The 23587-nt window shown below is 43.4% G+C and overlaps 1 protein-coding gene across 5 annotated transcripts in view; it reads left to right on the forward strand.

The window, feature by feature from the left end:
• The window catches only part of LOC125720292 (leucine-rich repeat and immunoglobulin-like domain-containing nogo receptor-interacting protein 2), a 227632-nt gene that overhangs the window by 146356 nt on the left and 57689 nt on the right, over positions 1-23587 (forward strand). The window contains exon 3 of one of the 5 annotated variants that reach the window (XM_048995508.1): positions 16480-16574. The exons of the other annotated variants lie outside the window; for them this stretch is intronic. The gene's annotated coding sequence lies outside the window, so the exon portion shown is untranslated. The remainder of the gene's footprint in view (positions 1-16479; positions 16575-23587) is intronic. 5 annotated transcript variants of the gene reach the window in all.

The raw sequence follows: 23587 nt of genomic DNA on the forward strand, positions 1-23587 counted from the left end.
GCATCAGCCTTATTCACAGCTCGCCATGTGCTGTTTGGTTTTGATTGTATTTAAAAATCACATTGATCTTTTGCACGTCTCCTCCCAGTGTTTTACAAGCTTTACCGACTCTTTAATCTCTCTCGTTCTTCTCAGTCATTTTGTGCTGTCATCTGCAGCGTTTCAGCAAGGTGTCTAACTGTTATTCCTCAGTGTAAAATCAATACTGGAGTCCACTGTACACCGCAAATGAACGAGAGCTTTACCTAAAAACATATGCATGTCACAAATTTTTGATAAGAAAGATCAAAGCAGCACACAGGTAAAAATAAGTCTTTCAGTACATTTTGTAAGCGGTTTTTATTTATTTATGTACTTTTTATCCATGTTTAAACCATAGACTAATTGTTCAAAAGTGAAACAGCTTTGAGACAGAAGCTGGCTGACCACATCCAAGGGAGGGTAATCAGATCTCTCCACAGCTGCCTCACAGCTAGAGGGCGCCGGTGAGCGCACGACTGGCCGGCTAAAAGGATGAGCTAATAGCGCTTCGGTGTCTATTCTCAGGCAGTACTTACATCTACATGTGTCCACCAGTGTCCTTACAGGTTTCTTAAATGTACCTTTTATTGCTATATTACTTTCACTTTTCATCTGAAATCTGGTTTAGTTTTAGCAGTTTTTTTTTTTATTGTGATTTTATTGATTTTTATTAGTTTTTCATTGAAAGATATATTTATATGTAGTTTTAGTAGTTACATTTCTATGACTAGATTTATAACTATTTTATGTGTCTTATCTTTAGAGAATCCTACCTGAATACACATTGCATAATTATATTTTAAAATGAGCAAAATATGTTCCAGGGACTATTAATGGTCAATAAAGAAAAACAAATCATTACTCTAGCTAAATTAGTATTAAAAATAGTAAAGTCTTTGATGTTTGTTTTAATTTTATTTCAGGAAGCACTATTCATAGTTTTTTGTTTAGATATAGTATTTTATTTTTCGTACGTTTTTAATTTACAAAAATATCTTAGTTAAGTTTTTGTTAATGACAGTAACTCCTGTCTGCATACCGCGGGTGTAGATGGCACAGCAAAGACGCTAACTTAACATCCCTGCCCCACATCGTGGGTGTAGATGGCACAGCTAAGATGCTTACTTAACATCCCTGCCCCACATCGTGGGTGTAGATGGCACAGCTAAGATGCTTACTTAACATTCCTGCCTCACATCACGGGTGTAGATGGTACAGCAAAGATGCTTACTTAACATCCCTGCCTCACATTGTAGGTGTAGATGGCACAGCTAAGACGCTTACTTAACATCCCTGCCTCACCTCGTGGGTGTAGATGGCACAGCTAAGACGCTTACTTAACTTCCCTGCCTCACATTGTAGGTGTAGATGGCACAGCTAAGATGCTTACTTAACATCCCTGCCTCACATCGTGGGTGTAGATGGCACAGCTAAGATGCTTACTTAACTTCCCTGCCTCACATTGTAGATGTAGATAGCACAGCTAAGACACTTAACTTCCCTGCTTCACATCGTAGGTGTAGATGGCACAGCTAAGATGCTTACTTAACATCCCTGCCTCACATCGTGGGTGTAGATAGCACAGCTAAGACACTTAACTTCCCTGCTTCACATCGTAGGTGTAGATGGCACAGCTAAGATGCTTACGTAACATCCCTGCCTCACATCGTGGGTGTAGATGGCACAGCTAAGATGCTTACTTAACATCCCTGCCTCACATCGTGGGTGTAGATAGCACAGCTAAGACACTTAACTTCCCTGCTTCACATCGTAGGTGTAGATGGCACAGCTAAGACGCTTACGTAACATCCCTGCCTCACATAGTGGGTGTAGATGGCACAGCTAAGATGCTTACTTAACTTCCCTGCCTCACATTGTGGGTGTAGATGGCACAGCTAAGATGCTTACTTAACTTCCCTGCCTCACATCGTGGGTGTAGATGGCACAGCTAAGATGCTTACTTAACATCCCTGCCTCACATCGTGGGTGTAGATGGCACAGCTAAGATGCTTACTTAACTTCCCTGCCTCACATCACGGGTGTAGATTGTACAGCTAAGATGCTTACTTAACTTCCCTGCCTCACATCACGGGTGTAGATAGCACAGCTAAAACGCTTCCTTAACTTCCCTGCCTCACATCGCTGTCCCATATGTACCAAGACACGAGCCACGTTCAGCACCGGGGATGTTTAGTACCAGGGGTGTTCAGCCGGAGGCGAGGTCCTCAGGCTCCCATGACCGGGAGTGACTGTAGTCGGGTGAGTGTGGGGGGGGGGGTTGGTTTAGATGAAAGACACAGCCAATAAGCACATGAATATTTCATGGGTTGACTCCCCGCCACAAAGGGCTAGTGCTGTGGGCTGAAGCCTGGAAGGAGAATTAGTCTCTCGGAACGGCGTGCTCTCTTCATCACAGCGCACCCCTCCTTACCAGCCCACGGACCTGCCCACATCTCAGGCCTGAACCAATTAAACCTACTGGCAGGCCACAGGAGATGACACGAAATCGAAGAAAACAGATGGACTTGGAGATCAGGATGCCCCGTCCTTTTTAACAGCGCCAGCGAATTATTGATCACATGTTTATAAAAGGCGAGGATGTACATTTTTAACTGCATTATTAAGGGAACAATCCACTGCTGTCAAAAACCAGAAGAACCTCATAACTAATGTACTATATATATAATATACTATATAATAAATATAATATACTATATATTCATTTTAACTTGTAGCCCTTTGAGATCTTGTGATGTAAAGGGCATTACAAATAAAATTTATAATAATTATTATTATTATTATTATTATAATACTTTTTTAGTCAAATGCTTCATTCTTAATAAATGATTTATGAGCATAAATAAACTGCTAATATTGTGGATTTTGAAATGCAAAGATGGGATGAATATATTTGACAACATTCAGTGCAGTATGAAAGTAAATCACAGCATTCCCCCATTAACCACTCAGTTATTCTATGTATGAATATTTTAATGAGCGCCTGAATGAGCTGTGTGTATTATTTTGGTTTCTGCTCCTGTAAGCATGCATAAATAGAGAGAACGTACAACCCACACGACTGGAAGACTGTAGCAGGACATACTTTAGGTTTTTTGCTGCGACTTTGGACTGCAGTGCCTGGCTTTTGGAATCACTTCCTTGTAATATTATCAAAATCAATATGCTGAGGTTGTATCGTTTGTCCAGGTTTGATATTTCTAAGGTTCATAAGATTTAATTCTGAAGACTCGTGCCAGCAGTGAAGAGCTGTCGTTTATCGGTGTGAGAAAGTCTGGTCACAACATGGCTGAACATAGTAACGGCCGGGTTGCAAAAGTGACTTGTGGTCTGGTTCACCCACAGATCGCAGTGACGTGCACGAGTGCATCCCCATTTCATCTCGCTGTGTCCTGGGAGAGGGGAGCGGACGGCAAGCCAACAGCCGTGCTAAGAGTTTTCAAAGGTTGCATGTTTGTCATAAGCAAACATATTACTCAGAGCAACAGTAATGACCTTTTAGCGGAAAGGTCACCTAGATTCGCCTTTCATCTAAGCTTTGGAGACTTGGAAGTGAAAGATATAACTAAATAAATTAGTAAAGAGTATTGTTGCAGGACATTCTATTCATATTACTTTTAAAACAAACAAACAAACACACACACACACATCCATTCATGTCTATGGGCATAACCCTAACCCCAGCAATGACAGCCTTAACCCCCACCCAGCCCTAACCTTAACCTAAAGTAACCAAACAGAATACAAGACTTTTAGCATTTTTAGTTTTTTTTTGACGTATTTTTATAAAATTGATTTTCCCCTTGTGAGGACCAAAAAAAAGGTCCCCACAATGTTGAAATAACAGTTTTTTGTTGTTTAGTTTTGTTATTTTGTTAACATTATGGGGACATTTGGTTACACAGACACTTGCACACACAGACACATTCCTCACCATTCCTTACTCCGAAAACCTCAGTGTCTCATCGTAACCTCTACACCTGTTAGAGAGGAGGGAGTCCTCAAGCTGATGTCTGTCACGGCCAGCAGCAATGGCAGAGGAGAGAGTTTGAGATTGGGGGGGCGGGGGACACACACAACTTAATCACTTAAACTACCGGCTGAGGCCCCTAACTTGTTGTTCCCTGGAAGCCTTTTTCATTAAGGAATCATGTGAAGAAACCAAAAATAAATAATGCTATTAATTCTCCAGAGTTCAGCTGTGAAGATGAGCACTTCTGGGAACCGATGGCCTTTCGGGACAAAGTCCAGAAAATGCTGAGATCAGCCTGATTGATCTTAATCACACCAGCGTTAATTAGTAACAAATGCCAAAGAGAATTAGCATTTAGATGGTTTACATGGTGCAAATCCCTCCTTGAAGTCTCGGGAGAGCAGAGAATTAGGAGTTAAGCCCTTCCAACTTTTTTCAAACAAACAAGCGTGAGGAAATACTATCATTCATGATTCTCAAAAATAATGCATTATTCTGCAATATGATCACGGTCAAGCAGCACTTGGCTCAGAATGGTTCTGTCATTCTGAAACTTTCTTTACTAATTTCAGGTCGATTAGCTTGGATTTTAACAGTAGATCGCTAATTAATATATCCATCCATCGTTCATAGCTGCTGGACAGTGAGCCCAAAGTAACAAAGGGACAATGGACCAAATCCAGGGGACACTGTGGACAGAACAGCAGCTCACTGTAGGACACACTCTCACACAATATGGGCAATGCAGAGACCAATTCAGCATGTGTCTCTGGAATCTGCACCAAGGGTACGAACAGGCGGAGGACATGCAAACCCCCCCCACAATGATCCAGAGGCAGGATTCACTCTGCTAACTCTGCCCATATCTGCATATTATAATAACTGCATATGATTTTATGGTGGAATTTTTATGTATGAAGGATGTATGTAAAATCATGACACTGTATGAATTCTTGGTTTAGTTCCGTACACAATGGAGACTCGACATTTTTGCAGTCACTGACACCAAATAGCAGACTCATCTCTCGTAAAGGCTGAGCCGCGACTTCTATCCCACACTTATTACTACCGTGCGGAACAAGATTAAACTCGTAAATAAAATTTGTCGGAGAAGCACTGGAGCTTGTGAGTGCTTTGGTTTGTTTGGGCCTGTCGGGTCATTCACACCCAGGGACCGATTAGTGCAGCGTAGAGTGGAGCTCTGCTTTTATCCAACATGTGTCGGTCACGGAGACGTAGCATAAGTGAGGAACTGCCTACAACAGGACCGTTTGTCTTTTGTATTGTTTGTTTTGCCCTTTGCATGAGTGTCTGCTTTTACGCTTTAATATTGTGGTATCTGCAGTGGCGATTAACCTGTTCAGGTTACACTTTGCAGGGGGCTCTCTTCAGCCCCCAGTCCCTGAAACGGTACAACAATTTACTGTAAAATTATTAACTCTCTCTCTCTCTCTCTCTCTCTCTCTATATATATATATATATATATATATATATATATATACACACACACACACACACACACACACACACACACACACACACACACACACACACACAAGGGGGGGGGGGTGTCAGTGGACTTATATACACTATAGGCTGGGCACAATTATTAAGGTTGCTGTGTTCTGTTCTGAATCCACTGATTCTTTGTAAATGCAGCTGAATTTTTCCATGACTATTAAACTGTGCAGATTAATTCAGACCAAGTTGTTTCCTTAGAATATCATGAAATGTCACATTAACCTCTTTTTAATAGAAATTGGGGGAAAAAAGCTTTTTTTAATGTGATGTCAGATCCTAAGAGATCAACTTCATTGTAATGCAACAGAATACAATACAATTTTCTTAAGGGCTTTAAAAAAAAGAAGATAATGCATACATTACGAGGTTGTGAATTACCGTAATGCATCAAAGAAATTGCACCACGGGCTGAATTAGAATAATATCAGATTAGAATAATATCGGGATTGACGTTTATCAAAAAGCACCGGTTATGCTATTCGACAGATTAGGAATTTAACTGCACAAAAGACATATTATAATGGAAAAGGTACAGGAAGAAGTACTACCGTCACTGAGCATTGATCCATGTATAAGCAATGAATAAGTATAATCTAATGCCGAAGACGTGCTACGGAATAAGAGCTTCTTTGAGAAAACAGAAATGCGGCGTTTTCATGCGTTCTTATACGTTCTTTTACATTTACGCGTTTCGATGTCTGTGTAACAAACGCGTTCCCATCACAGGATACTAAGGAAAACTGCTTGACAGCAAATTAGAGAAAATGAAAGTGACTGATGCTTACGGACTTCAAATCGCAACATTTAAAGAAATAAACATCATTTAGGAATCTATAAAATATGATGGTTGTATAGATCTGAAGCGTAATGGATCCATTCTTCCGTTTCACGTTAATGGAAAGCAATCATCAGGAAAGTACCGAGTCAGCGAGGCCCAGGAGGAAAGTTTCATGATGTTCCATAACGAAGGACGCTGGGGTAGATGGAGCACTTTTATAATCTAAGGGTCATGGCCTCAGAGGTAGTGCATGTGCACCGGCTTGAGAAAGACTACAGCAACCTAATGTCCACGTGAGAATCGGGGAAAAGTTCCTGCCGACACCAGCAGGGGGCGGTGCGGCAGAAATGAACAAAGCCGCCTCTTTAGGCAGAAGCGAGTTTCACTGGCCCAAGAATCTCCGTGTATGACGTCAACTGATATTGAGCTGGGGGGGGGGGGGGGAGTCATGATCTCTCCGCTGTTGCTCTTTGATCATTTATTTATCATCTATTTTAATTTATTCCTCCACGTTGGCTCTTTCATCCACAGTACCCTACCTAGAATAACTGCATTTGTTTGTTCCTCATGTGGACGGCTAGGCTTTTTACTGGCATTTTAGAAGCTTTTTTTTCTGGGCATTTCATTAAGGCAATTACTCATAAATTTAGCCAAAGTGGATTAAAATGACGTTTAAGCTGATGCCATCGAAGCATGTGTGTTTTTAAAGCGTGCATCATTATTATTGGACGTAGAAGTATGTGCTGGGCATGTGGCAGGAATAACAGCTAATTATATTAGCAAAGGCAGTATTAAAATGCATGACGCCTTTACTATCTGACGGAGCGTCATGTCATAATGCAGGCTTCTCTGCAGGTGACTTTAGTTTGGGCCCCTGCAGCGAGTATAAGTACCACAGTGTCATTTGTACTGTCACTTTGACTCATGTAAGGGAAAAAAATGCCAGTTAATTTCACTGACTAGACATTAGTACCAAGAAGACACTGGATGTGACTCATACTTACAACAACTTGAGTTTAAGTTAAAACCTAAAACCTATTGACACAAACTACTATATTTCCTTAAGCTATATGTTCCTGGGGCGGCGTTACTCTGTGTCACTGTATAAATGCATATGGACGGTAAAACGGGAAAGCCCACTTGACATGAAATAAAATAAAATTATGTAAATTGTGGTTTGAGGTGGGTCTGGGGCTGAATACTTACACACGGTTGTTTCAGGGTTAGAGGTAGCAGGTTGGGATTCCCCCCCCCCCCCCAATGTAAATGCAGGTGGCCGTTTGACGTGCTTCGCTCCGCGGACGCGTGTTACTAACCGGCTGGGCTGTGAGGCTCCAGGGACGATCTTCTCACCTCGGGTACGCCACGCAAACCACGTGTCAGCTTTGCTGTTGCATGTTTTATTTTTTGCATAACTGTGTCTTTTGTATAAATATTTTAAGTTGGAAAAATGTGCCATAAGTGCAGAGCTACCGCCTAGAAACTGTCCCGTCGTTTAACATGCTGGAAGGGCTATCGGACGTTTCGTCTCTTGGCAGAAGCGCCTCCCCAGAGAGGTTTAGAACTTTCATTTTACTTATCCATCAATTAATAAATAAGTAATTCCTAAACAAACTACACACTGTCATGCCCGATTCGTCCGCTCCTCGTGTGTGCCACGCCCCCTGCTTACCCACGTGTGCTTCCCTGATCGTCTCCAGCATTGTCCAATTACTTTGATCCTGTCATGTCCTATTTAAGTCCTGGTCCTTCTGGTTACCCTGGTCCGTCATTACGTGATTCATGTGCGTGGTGTTTGTCTGCCCTAGCCTTTGCATGTTCCCCGTGTTCCTTTCCCCAAATAAACCCCCGATTTCCCCGATCCTGCCTGGTCTGCCTGGTTTCTGGCCAACCGCCCACACGATCGCCTGTTCGCCGAGCCTTTGCGTGACACACACCGTCGGCTATCCCGGAGCTTGCATCCGCGACAGCTACGACCAGAGCCTCAGCACTGTAATCAGTACGCCCTCTTCTGGCTTAGACCGGCACTTTTTGGTCACCTCCAGTCAGGTAAGCAGAGTCGCTCCAGTGGCTGATGTACAATACTGAGGATCTGCAGGGCAGAACTGCTTAAGGTGACTGTTTTTCTTAAGGTCATTATGGGGACTTCATTAATAGGGTTTAAAATGATATTATTTAAATCTACCTCCAAAAAATAGTAAAAATAAAGTGAGTCAGAGCGGGTGTTTTTTTTTTTTTAACAGTAAAACTACGACTCCTTGTACTTGTCCAAAGTGGATAGTGACTGTTATTTTTATACCTGATTTGTCCGTATTCCACTGGAGTTTACCATTTCTGGGTTAATACACTGCGCCATTATAACTATTTTCACATCGGTTGCATTGACAGAAAACCTGTAAATAGTGAGATCATGATCTGTTAGAGTCTTTACCGCCAAAGAAACCTAGATTATTCATGTCTGACTTGACGTCAGAGATATTTCAGCACTTTCTGCATTTTGTAAATGTAAAAGCTCCCTTTTGGGACTTTTGGGTGTTCGTCCATTCTGTGGAATGCAGTTGGCGAGTCAAATTCACAACCACCCTGGTAAATGAGTTGATCTGAAAGTTATGGTGAGGATGATGTTATTCTTCTCACCGAGTAACAGAATGATAAACCGGTAGATTTCACTGCACAGTGGCCTGTGCTGCTGCCTCATTCAGAGCTTGAGGGACTGAATCTGGCATCACGATGATGGATGTTTCTCTGTCAACCAGAAGGTGGCATAACAGTTAAGATACAAAAGTCTGTTGGCTAGAAGATTGAACATAGAATGGCTCCTACCTTTGTGCTATATTTCTCAATTATTAGTCCGTCTCTGGTCAATATATGTGGGGAAGGACTTTGTTTTATAAGGTGACATTGTGTCGTGTGATTTTCTGCATTGAGAGCCTCTGGGCAGGAGGGAGCATGGGGGGGGGGGGGGGGGGGGGAGGCGATATCAAACAAAACGGGAATATTTTTTTGATGAGCTAAAGCATTAGCCTGCTATTATACACTGTTGTCTCTGTAGCTAGAGGGTTTGAGCAAGTCTTTGGACAGAATGCAGTCTGTTGTGACAGCACGGATCACATAATTAGTGTGTGTGTGTGTGTGTGTGTGTGTGTGTGTGTGTGTGTGTGTGTGTGTGTGTGGGGGGGGGGGGGGGGGGTTGTTTATCCTGTCTGTCTTTATGGGTGGGGGGCCAGTCTACTTGGAAACCCACAATACAATTTTGCTTGCCGTTGCCAAGCAGGCATGTTGCGCGTCTGGGGGATGAACCTTTCTGTTTTACGGAAACTCTTCCTCACCTCATTCTTTGTGCGGGTGCCTGGTATCCGTCGTGTCGTCGTGGACATTTCTGGCAAGATGAGGGGCTGCCCTCCTCCCCGGCTGCCCATTAATACGGCTGTAGCGACACCGCGCCCCTGCGAAACTGTAAAAATGCCTTCCATCAAACTGCCTGTTTGCATCAGCGTGAGGAGTAAAGACAGTAACTGAGTTAGGGTGAGTGTGGGTGGAGAAGACGACCATTCTAAAGGCTGTCGGCCCTCTCAGGCAAGCACCGCAGATGTCTGAGAGCTGACCGAACACGGAACACCTGCTAAATATTGTGTGAAATGTTAATTGGACGTTCATTATGCGCCTGCATTTTCCCAGCTACCCTCCATGACCCAAACCATTTTTATCGGCACTAGTAATGGCGCCTACTATAGATGCATGATGTATCAGTTAACATATTGTGACACACCAGCCAATGTTTGTTATAAATAAAGACGTCGGCGTCAGTCCGATGTGTCAGTCTTGCTCAATATTGTCAGCCGATATTTAGACTTTAGTCAATATTCAGAGTTATTTGCTCAATATTCAAAATTAGCGGCAGCAGAGCTAATTGCAAAATTGCTAAAATAATGGAGATATTACACTGGATGGTCATCCATTTTCCATAGTGCAGGACAAAGGATTTTGTCGACATTCACCACTTCACTGACTTCTCATAGCCTGCTTTATATGGTGTAGTTGCTACACACTTTGGCAAGATCTCAAGAAACAACGTGACAGGTATCAGTTCCACTGCAGATTTGTGGATACGTCAAACGTTAACATGAGACATAAGTATTGGACAAAATTTACACATCGGTGCACCACTAGTGCCAAGTCCCTGCCATGAATTCCGAAGAAAAATATGAAAAATTCGAGATTAGTGATGGCTTGAAACGGATTCATTTGTACTTTTTTCCATCTTGTTGTTTATCTGCTTGCTTGGGCCACACAGAAGCACCAGCCGATAACCCTCATTAACACAGAAGTTGAGCAATTTCCAAGCAACATGAAAAAGCTGTCCTTGTGTGTTTACTTTTTTTTCTGTTTGAATTCCTCCATGTCGTCCTTATATGTGTGTCTGTCCCTAAATGACAGATGACAGGGGAGTAATGGACAGTTCATTTGAGTATATTTATGGCCTTTATGCACAAAAGATTCTAATTGTTGTGTTTTTTTATCAAATATCACCATCCTGGAGGTTAATGCCATAATGCCATTAGTTCTCATATTTACTGGTCAATGTTCCTACAACTATAGAAGTTTCCAGTAAAGCGAGAGAGAAGGGAGCTTACATTTGTGTGCCTCAAGCCTGACAAGCTTGTTTCCCTGCTACATTTGTCATCAATTAATCTTTGGTAAGTTTGCCACTGTACACAACGGGATTCATCTTCATCCAGCCTGGTGCTAAATGCCGGCAGTCTGATAAATGCCTTTGAAAATGAACAAAGTTTGTAGCAAAACTGCGGGTCCCTCTTTCACTCCCCAATATCATAGAAAATGAAGAAAAATCTCAGTGAGGAAGCAGAACTGAGATACCCAGTGCGTAATGGAACAGGCTTTCCTCCAATCGCTTTCATATGGTTCAGGCTTAAAAAAAAAAGTTGTAATGGCAGAAATATCCTTCTGATGTCTCACTTTTGAGTCAGAGATCAGGTTTGTGGCCGTCGTTTGAAGCCTGTCAGATTGGGAGGAACTTTGGCTGTTTCTCTGAAGCTGAAAATCCTTCTTGATATCTAAGCACATGTAACTCCTGGGCAAGTCTTGTCTGGGCTAATGGTAGCTATGTCTCGTCACATGGCAGAACTGTTAAAGGCCAATGCTATCTTTTCTTGGTCAGGGAATATTCACACTAGTCTGAGTGAATATCCATTCAGAGAGAAGAGTGTGAAAATCCATTTCCCAGAGACGTTCTCCATTTTTCACTGTATTTCTTGTTTCAGTTTATTTGCTTATTCTCTCATTAGCGTTGTCTCTCAGAGGGATTCACCATTAGCAGTCTAGCGATTTGCACTCCGTCACTGGTTCAGAAGCTCAGCATGAAGTACTGAAGCTTCCCTTGGGCTCCAGATGAATGGATTGCCAATGTCAGTGTACAGAAAATGTACCTTTAAAATTCATTTCAAAGTTTTGCTAGTTTCACTCAGTTATTAATGGCCAAGACTATTCTTTAGTTTTCTACCTGCCTAGAAAGTCTATTTTTGCCTTAATTTCTATGGACATAATTGCCTCTTGTAACTTCTAAGTAAGAATGTTTCATGCTCCGCTCTCGCCATGCAAGTCCGGTTTGCATCATTCCACCTCTGTTTACTTTACCCAGCTGAATTATTTCTCTCTTGTCCTACAGGATTTTAGTGAACATAAACATCTGTCACAAACAGCTCACATTTGCTAGCAAGAAGGTTAGAAGGTGTCCTGTGTGATAAATTCTGCTGACGGATTAACTGGTAATTTTATAAAACAGGTTTTTTTTCTAGGAAAGTAGTCACAAAAGAAAATGTGTTATCATTATGTCTCCTCTGTTATTTTAAATCCACAGCATATAGAGTAGTGTTTCTTAATCCGGTCCTCAGGGACCCACAGGGATCCACAATTTTGCTCTCTCTGAGCTCCCTGCCAGACAGACCACATTTTTCACTCTCTCCCAGCTTAAGGAGATAGGAGGGAGCAAAAATGTGTACTGTCTTGGGTCCCCAAAGACCAGATTGGGAAATACTAGTACAGTATAGAGTGTATTTTCAGCAGCCATATCATCTGCGGTTCAGACCAGGTAACCCACCTGAAGCTAAGCGGGTTTGGGCCTGGCCAGTACTTGGCTGGGAGACCAACTAGGAAATCTGGGTTACTGCTGGAAGAGGTGTTGGTGTGGCCAACCGGTTAGTCCATCCTGTGGTCTGTGTGGATCCCAGTGCCCCAGTGCAGTGACAGGGACACTGTGGCCAACAGGTTAGTCCATCCTGTGGTCTGTGTGGATCCCAGTGCAGTGACAGGGACACTGTGGCCAACAGGTTAGTCCATCCTGTGGTCTGTGTGGATCCCAGTGCCCCAGTGCAGTGACAGGGACACTGTGATGTAACAATGGTACCGTCCTTTGGATGGGACATCAAACCAAGGTCCTGCCTCTCAGGGATCCAGTGATGCCCTGATGCCCACTGGCATGGCCTCCTAATCGTCCCTGTATCTATTTGATGAATTCCAACTGGAATTCACCACCACCTTAGCTACTGTGTGGAGAGCGTACTGGACCAGAATGAATGGCTGCCGGCGCATCATCCAGGTGGGGGCTATACAGTGGTAAAGTGGCTCCCCATTGGGTCTCTAAAGCTCTTTGGGTGTTTTGAAAAGTGCAGTATAAATGTTACATTCATTCATCTTCCTATGTGAAGCTATTTTTTTTACATTGACTTACTATTTAATCAAAGTGGATTAGTTCTCTTTATCTGAAATCTTTGCTGGTGAGGTTTCTTTTCAATATCTTACTAGTGTCTTTCTCGTGCGCTTCTGAAATATCCATGAATCTGACAGAGGTACCACATGTAGTAATGAATGTTTAAACAAAAGCACCCCTGACCATTGCAGTATAGCAGAAACTATTAAGATGTCTGAGGAATGTGAATGGAGCTGCTTGGCTGAGCTCACTGATCCCCTTCACGCCATCTTCTGTGACTTTAACCTTGTTCACATTTCAGAAATACAATGGGGTTTGTAATGCAAGTTTAAGGTTTCTTTCTGTTGTAATTGTAGCTACAAATTCATGTGCAGTTTTTTCTTGTAACAGTCTAGAAGGTATCCTTCATCTTGCATGTTATGCACATTTTTAATTATATAAAGTATACCTGTACATTATCATTTCTTTTAGCAAGCTCTAGCAGCTGAACTCTTTTCATTCTTTTATCTATATAATTATAAATTTGTACTTTTTTCTGTCATTTCAGAGTTGAGGGGCTGCACAAAGCTAAAGTGGTTATACTTTATCAGCTATACATTTTTTTTTTCAGATTACACTTTAATGTTAAAATATTGGTCTTTGCAAAATTAATATCATTGTGTAACTGTGCCCTGTGGCTTGCACACTTACTGGATGATTAACTATCCTGTAAAAGGCACAGTTATCCATCCAAAGTAAGCAACTTGACTCCAATGTCACTGATGAAGCTTGGCTCTTTAATGGGAAAGCCTAGCTACCCAATCAGCTTCTCCGCTCTATGGCTTCTGCCACGAGAATAAATACAACCTGATAGCACCTTCTCTTGCCTCACTTCCTGTTTGCAACCTCCATGACTACATAAGCTGTACTATGGAAGGTCACAGCAATTTTGATGCTGGCTTGGTCCTACCAAGTCAAATCAGTTAATTCAGGAAGCATTTTGTAGTTGACATCTCCCGTTATACAGCAGTGGTGTTTGCAACCACTAAAGCTACACTTTTGCTAGGTGTCACCGAGGTTTGTGGTGCCCCCTGTTGGCCACGAACAGTCACTACACCAATTATTAAACACATTCATGTTATATTGGAGATGTTGAAGCAGCAGGTTCTGCTAGCCAGCTAGCTAGTTATGATCTTCTGAATTTACTTGCTAGTAATTTATATGGTTTTTTTTAAACACCTGAGGGGCGAAGGGAGCTGCAAAGTGATTTTTGATTCGGGGCCCAGAAACGGCAAAGCTGCCGCTGCCTCCATAATGGGGTTATTTATTACTTCAGATAGTAACCTGGTCAATTATGTACTGCTATAACAGAAGCCACATTTTCAGTCATGATGGCCAGGGTGGATGGCCAGGGTGGATGGCCAGGGTGGATGGCCAGGGTGGATGGTGTGCAGACAGTAAGCGGAACTGCGTCGGCTCATGTGGTCGCTAGAGAGAAGGTTGTAAGTATATATAATGAAGGAGAAAAAACTGCCTAAGGAACTGCTTATTGTCATGCAGGAGCCATGATTGTTTGACCACTAAGTTTGGTTACCATAGCAACCTTTCTCCTTTCCAATTTGTTAAGTGATGTACAGAATGACTACTGTGCCAGTCTGTTAAGGTTGTCTAGTTCAGTTCCAGTCTGGTTTTGTCGGGCATATCAGTGCGATTGTGGAATTATTGTCAGTGGCATGGAAGTTGATTAATGAAAGCTGTTCAGCCTCTCGGGGGTGAGGAGGGCCAAATGAGCGGAGTCGGGCGACTCGGTGGGGGAGCGTGGAGGAAGACCGCTACTGCTTTTGTTTTCCAGCTTTTGTTTATTGCTTCTCTTCTCTTTTGTTCATTTATGATGCAAAACATCAAATCCAGTTATTTTCTTAATAAAGCCTTTCTGCTTTCGAACACTGTCATCCCAGCAGCTCCAAACACAAACGTGGTATTAAGGACTCATTAAATTTACCCAGAGATCTTTTGTCATGGTACGTACATTGACAATAGCACTTTAGATTTCCTGTCACAACGTGCCTGAATTACGAAGCGCACCCCCTCGGCCCGTCCAGCACCCTGTTCAAACACTGTCCAGCAGCTCATCCCACATAGATAGATAGATAGATAGATAGATAGATAGATAGATAGATACTTACTTTATTTATCCAGAATGAAAATTAGGATTTTTTTTCTTGCCCTGCTCCCCATCCAGCTCCTTGTCCAAAAACCCCATCCCATGCCCCATCCAGCACCTTTTCCCGCATCCTGCCCATGTCCAGGTCCAGTGCCCTGTCCCTCATCCCGTTCTGCATCCCATCCCGCCCCCCTTCCTGCATCCCATCCCACGTATGTCCCACGCCCCGTCCCGTTCCCCTTCCCACATCCCGTTCCCCTTCCCACATCCTGTTCCCTGTCCCATGCCCCATCCCACGTCCCGTTCCCCATCCCACATCCCGTTCCCCACCCCACATCCCGTTCAGTGCCCCATCCTGTTCCCTGTCCCACATCCCATCCCGTTCCACATCCTGTTCAGTTTCTCATCCTGTTCCCCATCCAATATCCTGTCCAGTGCCCCATCCTGCATTCCAGCTATATCCCATCCTGGATCCTGTCCCATACCACATCCCATTCCCTATACAGAACCCGTCCTGCATCCTGTCCAGCACCCTGTCCCACATCCCATTGAGCACCCCATCCCAACTCTAATCCAGTGCCCTGTCCCATTCCCCATTCCACATCTCGTTCCCCATCCCACATCCCATTCAGTGCCCCGTCCCATTCCACATCCTGTTCCCTATACAGAACCCGTCCTGCATCCTGTCCAGCACCCTGTCCCACATCCCATTGAGCACCCCATCCCAACACTCATCCAGTGCCCTGTCCCATTCCACATCCTGTTCCCCATCCCACATCCCATCAAGTGTCCCGTACTATTCCCCATCCCATATCCCATCCAGTGCCATCCAGTGCCCCATCCTGCATCCCATTCTGTTCCCCATCCCACATCTCGCCCAGTGCCCCATCCTGCATCCCGTCCAGCACCCCATCCCACATCCCACTGAGCACGCCGTCCAGCACCCCATTCCGTTCCTCATCCAGTGGCCCGCTGAGTTTGTGGGCCGTGCGGCTTCATCAGTACCAAGAGCTGAGTGCAATTAGCATTGAGAGAGTCCCATTGAGTGCCATCTGGAAAAATGTGGAGTGGGAACAAAGCCAGGCGTGACTAAACCGTCACATGGAGCAGAAGTCCCAACAATTTGTGAATGTCACTGCATTAGTCATACTGCCCCCCCCACCCCACCTGCCATATTATGTGAAATGTTTAGGACATGACACTGTGCTGCTTTCAATTCAACTGCATTCTGTATGGGGGAATAACTGGCTAAATATTTACCAGGAGGTGAGCAGTTACAACTTCCTTGATGCTTGCAGATGCTGTAATAAGAGCACATTCAACAGTGCCTGTGCAGCTCTTCCACTACCAGCTCCAATGCGCAAGTGCGGCCACGTGATGAATACGCAAGCAGGTAGGCGAACGCTCAAAGGAACTCGGCGAGTCACGAGAAAATATCAAACCGACTTAAACATTACACAATACATATTTCAAGTAACGGAACAGTCCTTAACCTGTTTTTTACAGATTTAACCATCCATCTTCCCTAACTGCTCACGACGAGAGCCTAGAGCTTCTCCCGATAGTATATTTACATATTATATTATATATTATATTATTTGTACTGTAATGGCTTTCATTATCACTACCTCCCAGGACAATATGAATGTACCTTGAACTTGTATCCCAAACTTATAGGGTATTTGCTATGCATGAAATTAACCCTGTACCTAATGAAATACTTCTTTAATAAGTATAAGAGGCTCGGGTTTAGACACGTCTGCTTCCTAAGCTCTGAGTTTTTGGTTTGCTCTCTTCAGTTTTCTCAGTGATCTTGGTTCTCACCTGATTCAAATATTTCACCATTTTGAATGCTGAAATGGTAGGAGGCTGTAGATCAGCCACAATGATCAAATTTTGGGAAAACAGCACTCGAGGTAAATATCACAACTCTTGCTTTTCTGCTGATAATTGCATTTTCAAATTATAGATGACAAGCCAGACCAGGTGATTCTCGAAGCCCAGGGTGTATGGAGATAATTGCATTCTTTGTTGCCTCAAATAACTGTAATTTGAGCCGAGTGCGCGGTCTAACCCAGAATCTCTTAGAAGGCGAGGTCCTCACGTGACTGAGACCATTCCAGAGAGGTGCCATTATCTCTGATTAGTCCATAAACAATGCCGGATTATGATAAGGCCATGTTTGTAAACACTACCCCTGTACGAATCTGATAGCTTCCATTTGAGCAAACTGAAGATTGTGTAGCTTTTCCGGATTACAGATGAGCACTCGTTCATTAATTTAAATGTTACAAAAAGCAAAAGTCGACACTATAACATTGTCGTCATGCATTCCTCATAGACGGACGTTTCCGGAACACCGTGTCTCCATGGTGACCTTCTCGATACCCAGTCTTTGTGCTAAAGGCAAGCTGGCCGCATCCGTCTGATCCTTCATTGTCTGTGCCGCTTCATGCCGAGGCGAAAGGTCATCTTGTATCTAGTCTTGTTGACAAGCCCAAACAAAGATAAAAGGTCCGCCGAGTGTGGAGGCAGAGAGGAAGAGAGACGTGGGAAGCGATAAACTGGTCGAGGCGCCTTGACCCTACATTTCATATTCTGGATTTGTTTTTTTGTGGAATAAATGCAGGAAGCATAGAATTTTTGCCGATGAATGAAAGCAGCCTGCGTGTCCAGGTCTTGCTTTTCTTCCTTGATTCTGGCCATGTGTTAGAATACACTGTGCAGACATACTAATTATTACTACTGTACTTAATTGATAAGATCTCTTTTTGTTACTCTGTAATTTATTAGTTCGTTGTTTCAGGAAAGTGCCTAATGATAGATCATTCAGTATTAGTCCATCCATCCATCCATCCATCATCTTCCGCTTATCCGAGGTCGGGTCACGGGGGCAGCAGTCTCAGCAGGGAAACCCAGACTTCCCTCTCCCTGGCTGCTTCATCCAGCTCCTCCGGGGGAATCCCGAGGCGTTCCCAGGCCAGCCGAGAGACGTAGTCCCTCCAACGTGTCCTGGGTCTTCCCCAGGGTCTCCTCCCAGTGGGACATGTCCGGAGCACCTCACCAGGGAGGCATCCTAAGCAGATGTCCGAGCCACCTCATCTGGCTCCTCTCAATGCGGAGGAGCAGTGGCTCTACTCTGAGTCTCTCCCAAATGACTGAGCTCCTCACCCTATCTCTAAGGGAGAGCCCAGCTACCCTGCGGAGGAAACTCATTTCGGCCGCTTGCACCCGCGATCTCATTCTTTTGGTCACTACCCATAGCTCATGACCATAGGTGAGGGTAGGAACGTAGATCGACTGGTAAATCGAGAGCTTCGCCTTTTGGCTCAGCTCTCTCTTCACCATGACAGACGGATGCAGCGCCCGCATCACTGCTGATGCCGCACCGATCCGCCTGTCGATCTCCCACTCCATCCTTCCCTCACTTGTGAACAAGACCCCGAGATACGTACTACCTGCACAGTTACATGGAAATAATGGCAACATCCACATGACAACTCTAAACCAATAACCAATCGTACTTTCCAAAGCCGTGGTATTGTGTACATAACATTCATCCAAAAATTCTATACATAAATATAGTAATAATACTCAGTACCCTCCATTTTCATAGAATATCAAGCTTATTTTTGGGTATTATGTCTTGTTTAGCTTTTAACTGCTGTAATGAATCTTCTGTTTGAAACAAAAATCTGTAATTAATGTCAAAGAAGACCATACTCCCATGGTCTTCTTGCTCTTGCTATTGTAAACACAGCTATCACTTGTCTCTGTGGACGTCCAGCGATGGCTGGGTGATGGAAACACTGGTACTGATTGGCTCGTTGAGTTGCCTTCCACGGAGGTCATGAGATGTGAGAGAGCTGCGGAAAAGGCACCTTCCGGAAATGAGATGGTGGCTCTGCCATGTCTTGAGGAGAAATGCAGAAGTACTGCGAGCTCTCATCTGTCCACATGGAATGCAGAGCGCGTCAGACAATCTGAGCTCCGCAGTTTGGACCCATAAAAGACCACAACCCTGATAAATGATGTTTTATGAAAGACACTTAAATGCTGTGAGAATTTAGCACAATTGAACTGGGATATACTGCATTGGGGCATTTTGCTTTTGAGGATATAAAATAGAAATGATCTATGCTTGTGCTCAATGTGTATTCAAGTAAATATAATCCCTTATACAGTATGTACAGGTTTTGTATATTTTGTGAGTTTACAATGAATGTATTATATTGAGGGATCTTCTGCAATCTGTGAATAGCTATACAAAGAAAGGTGCTAACTTACAAACAAAGAAACAAACAGCCAGCAGCAGTTGTTGCTGGTAAAGCTTCAGCACCCGACAGCAAAGGCGGTTTCCTCATATTTCGTTTGTCTGTTTTTCTTTCAGTTTTGCCATTATGTTCAGCTGTACGCTTCGTTAACCAGCCAGTTTCACCTATTTTAACATAAGCATTATACAAGGCAAATTATACATGTACTAGGTTCATGAATTAAGTCTTGTATTCAAGGGCAATCTTAGAACCATCATACCAACCCTTCAATATTTATTTAATTCACCATTTTTACGTAACTCTTATAAAGCACTCATTGATTATTGATGTGTGGAGATATATATATATATATTTTACACGTGTATATCCTCTGCCAGACCTTTCAAGCCACATCATATCCAAGTTCTGTATATATTTAAGAAAATGCTTATCGCTTATAGGCGCTTTAAAAGTCTAATATTATTGCAGTTTGAAGTGTGTAATTTGTGGGGTGGACACCAGGGCGGCGGTAGTGTGATGCTCTTAACAGTAAACAGACGGTGATGTCTTTCATGAGGTTGCTGCCATGACATCTTTGATCCCAGGTTGAGATCCTTCTAGTGATGGGAAACTATGCTTAATTATTATTTTTAAAATTGGAATCTCTAGCGGGCTACGTGGGGAAATGAACTCGCCCATGCTTTATTTGCATGCTTCGGATGAGGGCTCATATTCAGCAGCCCGTAAAGGAGATGGAATAAAAGGGCAAGCCCAAAACGGCCTGATTAGGGCGGGTACTTATCACATCAGCGTCCAATTACTGCATGCCAGGGCACTTATGCTTCTGAAGGGAATGTGAGGGGTGGTTGAGGGTGTGGGGTGGAGTCGGAGAGGAAAAAACGGAAAAGAGATTCTGATGATAAATGATCTGTAATGGATCAGAGATGGACGGGAGATTATCTGTCCTGCAGATGCTGTATTCTGAGCATGACTCGCATACGTTGTTTCCACACAAAGCATGAAGGGTGACCTTGGAAAAGTGTGGGTTCCTTTATGCATAAAACCACAACACTGCATTTCACTGACATTTACTTGAAGCTGTCACCTATAATGCATTATAGACAGCTTCATAATGCATTATAATGGTCAGTATGAGAATTAATAAAGCAATAGAGTGTCTTCTACTGACAGTCATAAGACATTATAATGTTGATTATAATACTTCATAAGTCCCAATGAAGCTCTCATCTATAATGCACCATAGGTACTTTCATAATGCATAGCAGAACATCCTTATTTATTATACCTACCTTATCCTGACCATGGTAATGCATTGTAATACATTGGCTGATGGACCAAATTCATAAGCATAATGAACATGGCTATAATATTGCACCTTTTTATAAATATGTATCGCCATGTTTATAATGCTTTATGAATGCATTGTAATCTGTTATGAATGTGTTAAAAAATGCTCATAGTGGGGAAACGGGCACAGGAGTCGAGCAGTTGAGTGAACACAGGGTTTATTTAGGATCAACATACTTAGGAGGACAAACACCGGAATAACGAAAGGCACACTGACAAGGGCTTAAATACACCACAGTAATTAACATCACTAGGAACAGCTGGAAACGGGGGGATTCCACACAAGGTTGAGCGGGGGCGTTGCATGCAGAGGATCGGGGCATGACAATAGCATTCATAGAAAGTGTTACCCAGGTTTCTTATAAGTTTTGGGATTTGAAGCACTAAAACTTTGAGCTGTAGGCAATTACTGTCAAAAGTTCATAATCCTGCCAATTTATCAAGACATGCTGTCGTATTGACATACTTTTTCCGATATGAATTTGTCTTGGAGAGTTAAGCCTCTGTGCGTGTGATCAGAAGGTCGCTGGTTTGATCCCCGGCCTTGGCGGAATAGTCACATGTGCGGGGGCCCTTCAGCCCGGCCCTAACCCCCCCAGCTCCATGGGTGCTGCTATGGTGGCTCCTCTTTGCTGCAGAGCTCAGTCTCACCTTCATGTGCGTCATGGAGAGCGAGATGGGGGGGGGCGAGAAGAGCATTTCCCTACAGGGATCAATGAAGTGTCATTACTTTTATAACATTTACTTCCTACTTTATGTTTTGTATTTGATCTACATTCTTCTCTTTCTATGATTGGATGATGACAACTGGGTTTTAAACGTTTTAACTAAAATGGAGCTAATATTGAAAATGAGGCTTTCAAATCATCTCGTTACCAGAGGTGTCATGCTTCAGTGCTTTTCGAAACTCCAGTGGCTTGTTGCTGTGGCGGACTGCACCGGATCCCCGGAGAACCCCAGTTCCCGGCTCTTGCTTTTCGGCGGGAAGTTTGTCTAACACGCTGCGAGGTCATTTTCACAACAGCTGCCGGATGTCTCTGGAATCCACAGCGGTTTCAGGTGCGGCAGTGGAGAAGGAGAACCGGTGTGGTCGTGTGCCATTTTTAATTTGCGGATGTAAAGTGATCGGTGACTCAGACGTTCGAGGTGTGACACACCTGAGCCTTATTTTTAGACATTTTTTAATTTGCCCCCCGCTCACACTTTGATGAAGTTGAGGTCTTCTGTCTTCCGGCCCTGGATCCCGCTGTTATGTTGATTATGGATCATACATCAGCAGAACCTAAACGATGAAGGATCTTTAATACCGGCTTTAACTTTTCATGTCTTGCTAGCCCAACTTGCTAAGTATTTATTTCAAATAGTCGTCTTATTCTGGATTTTAACAATATCACAGAAGTATGAATAAGCAGTCACCTGGAAAACTTATCTCAAGACTATAAGAAAAGATGTGATAAGATAAGATGTGTCTTTTCTGGCCCCAGGAGGAATATTTGTTACTAAGTTGTTTATTAGTGCAGTGCTGCACAGCACTGGTAGAGCACATCGCTCCATCAACAGAGATTTTATATTTGGACCTTATGCTAACATTTCCCTATAACCGCATACTTACCTGTACCTGCAATGGGCTGATTGATTTCGTTGGCTATTTCAGCATTTGATATTGCATTCCTGACTCCAGCATCCCACAGCCTGGCACTGAGCCTGAAGGTAACGCCACTGTGTCCTCAGTCTCACTCAGATACCTGCTGCCCATGACCCAGAAGGGACCTAAACTTCACAAGTTCCCACGTCCAGAGATGACGCAGAAGCTGCACTGGACGTGGGTGCTTCGTGGTATGATGAGCTAACTGCTGAATCATAGTCTGCACAAAACCTCTGCTTTGGGAAGCAAAGGCATGACATTAGAGCTGAATGCACAGCCAGTGTATATGACTGTCGTACCACACAGCAGGGATATACAGCACACTCCAATACAGCAAGCTTCAGCAGAATGCAGGGCTGCCCAGTGAGCGACTGGCATGCTTCCCAGTCCCCTCTGCCTTGTGGCCTGGGCTGCCTGGGACAAGCTCCAGACTCCCTGGGACCCTGTACTGGATGAAGTTTTGGAAGATGGATGGGTGGATGAATGGACAATACAATAAGGCAAAGGTATAGTACACTGAGGTACACTTTGTAGTCAGATCCTGTTTGGCAGGATATGGAACTGATGCACTACAGCTTTCAAATGGCTCACAGCTCCACAGCTGTCCCTAGCATTAAATTGGGCCTGAATCTAACAGAGATCAAAGACAAGCACGGGGGCCCAGCGTGTGTGGGACTGGCAGAGGGGGGGCCTCCGTGCTGAATGACAGGGATGAGGGTGCAGTAACATGATGCAGGGAAAGGGATTCTGATTAGAGGAAAGGATTAATGTAATAAAACTCAATGTAATAACTCGTAATCAAGTTTTGATTTTGTTACATTATTGGTAAGTCATTATATTATTACCTTTCATTACATTAAGAATGGGGAAAATCATTACATTATTGGCAGCTACTACCAAAACGGTATTTATTACATTAATGGTTGTTACATGTACTTGCCCCATCCTGGCAGCCTACAGGCTTTGCATAGTACAGATCATGTGTTACGGTACATCTCTCTCCAGTGTCTTCATTCGTTCATTAATTAATTTGTTCATCTGTTCAAAAGAATGAAAGATGATGCCATATCCATGGCTGCAGCTGTGGATGTAGACCCCCTTCCAATAAATTAGCCGTTCACTCAGACACCCAGTTTACGA

This window comes from Brienomyrus brachyistius, chromosome 25 (genome assembly GCF_023856365.1).
Source record: "Brienomyrus brachyistius isolate T26 chromosome 25, BBRACH_0.4, whole genome shotgun sequence".
In the NCBI taxonomy this organism is placed as follows: domain Eukaryota; kingdom Metazoa; phylum Chordata; class Actinopteri; order Osteoglossiformes; family Mormyridae; genus Brienomyrus; species Brienomyrus brachyistius.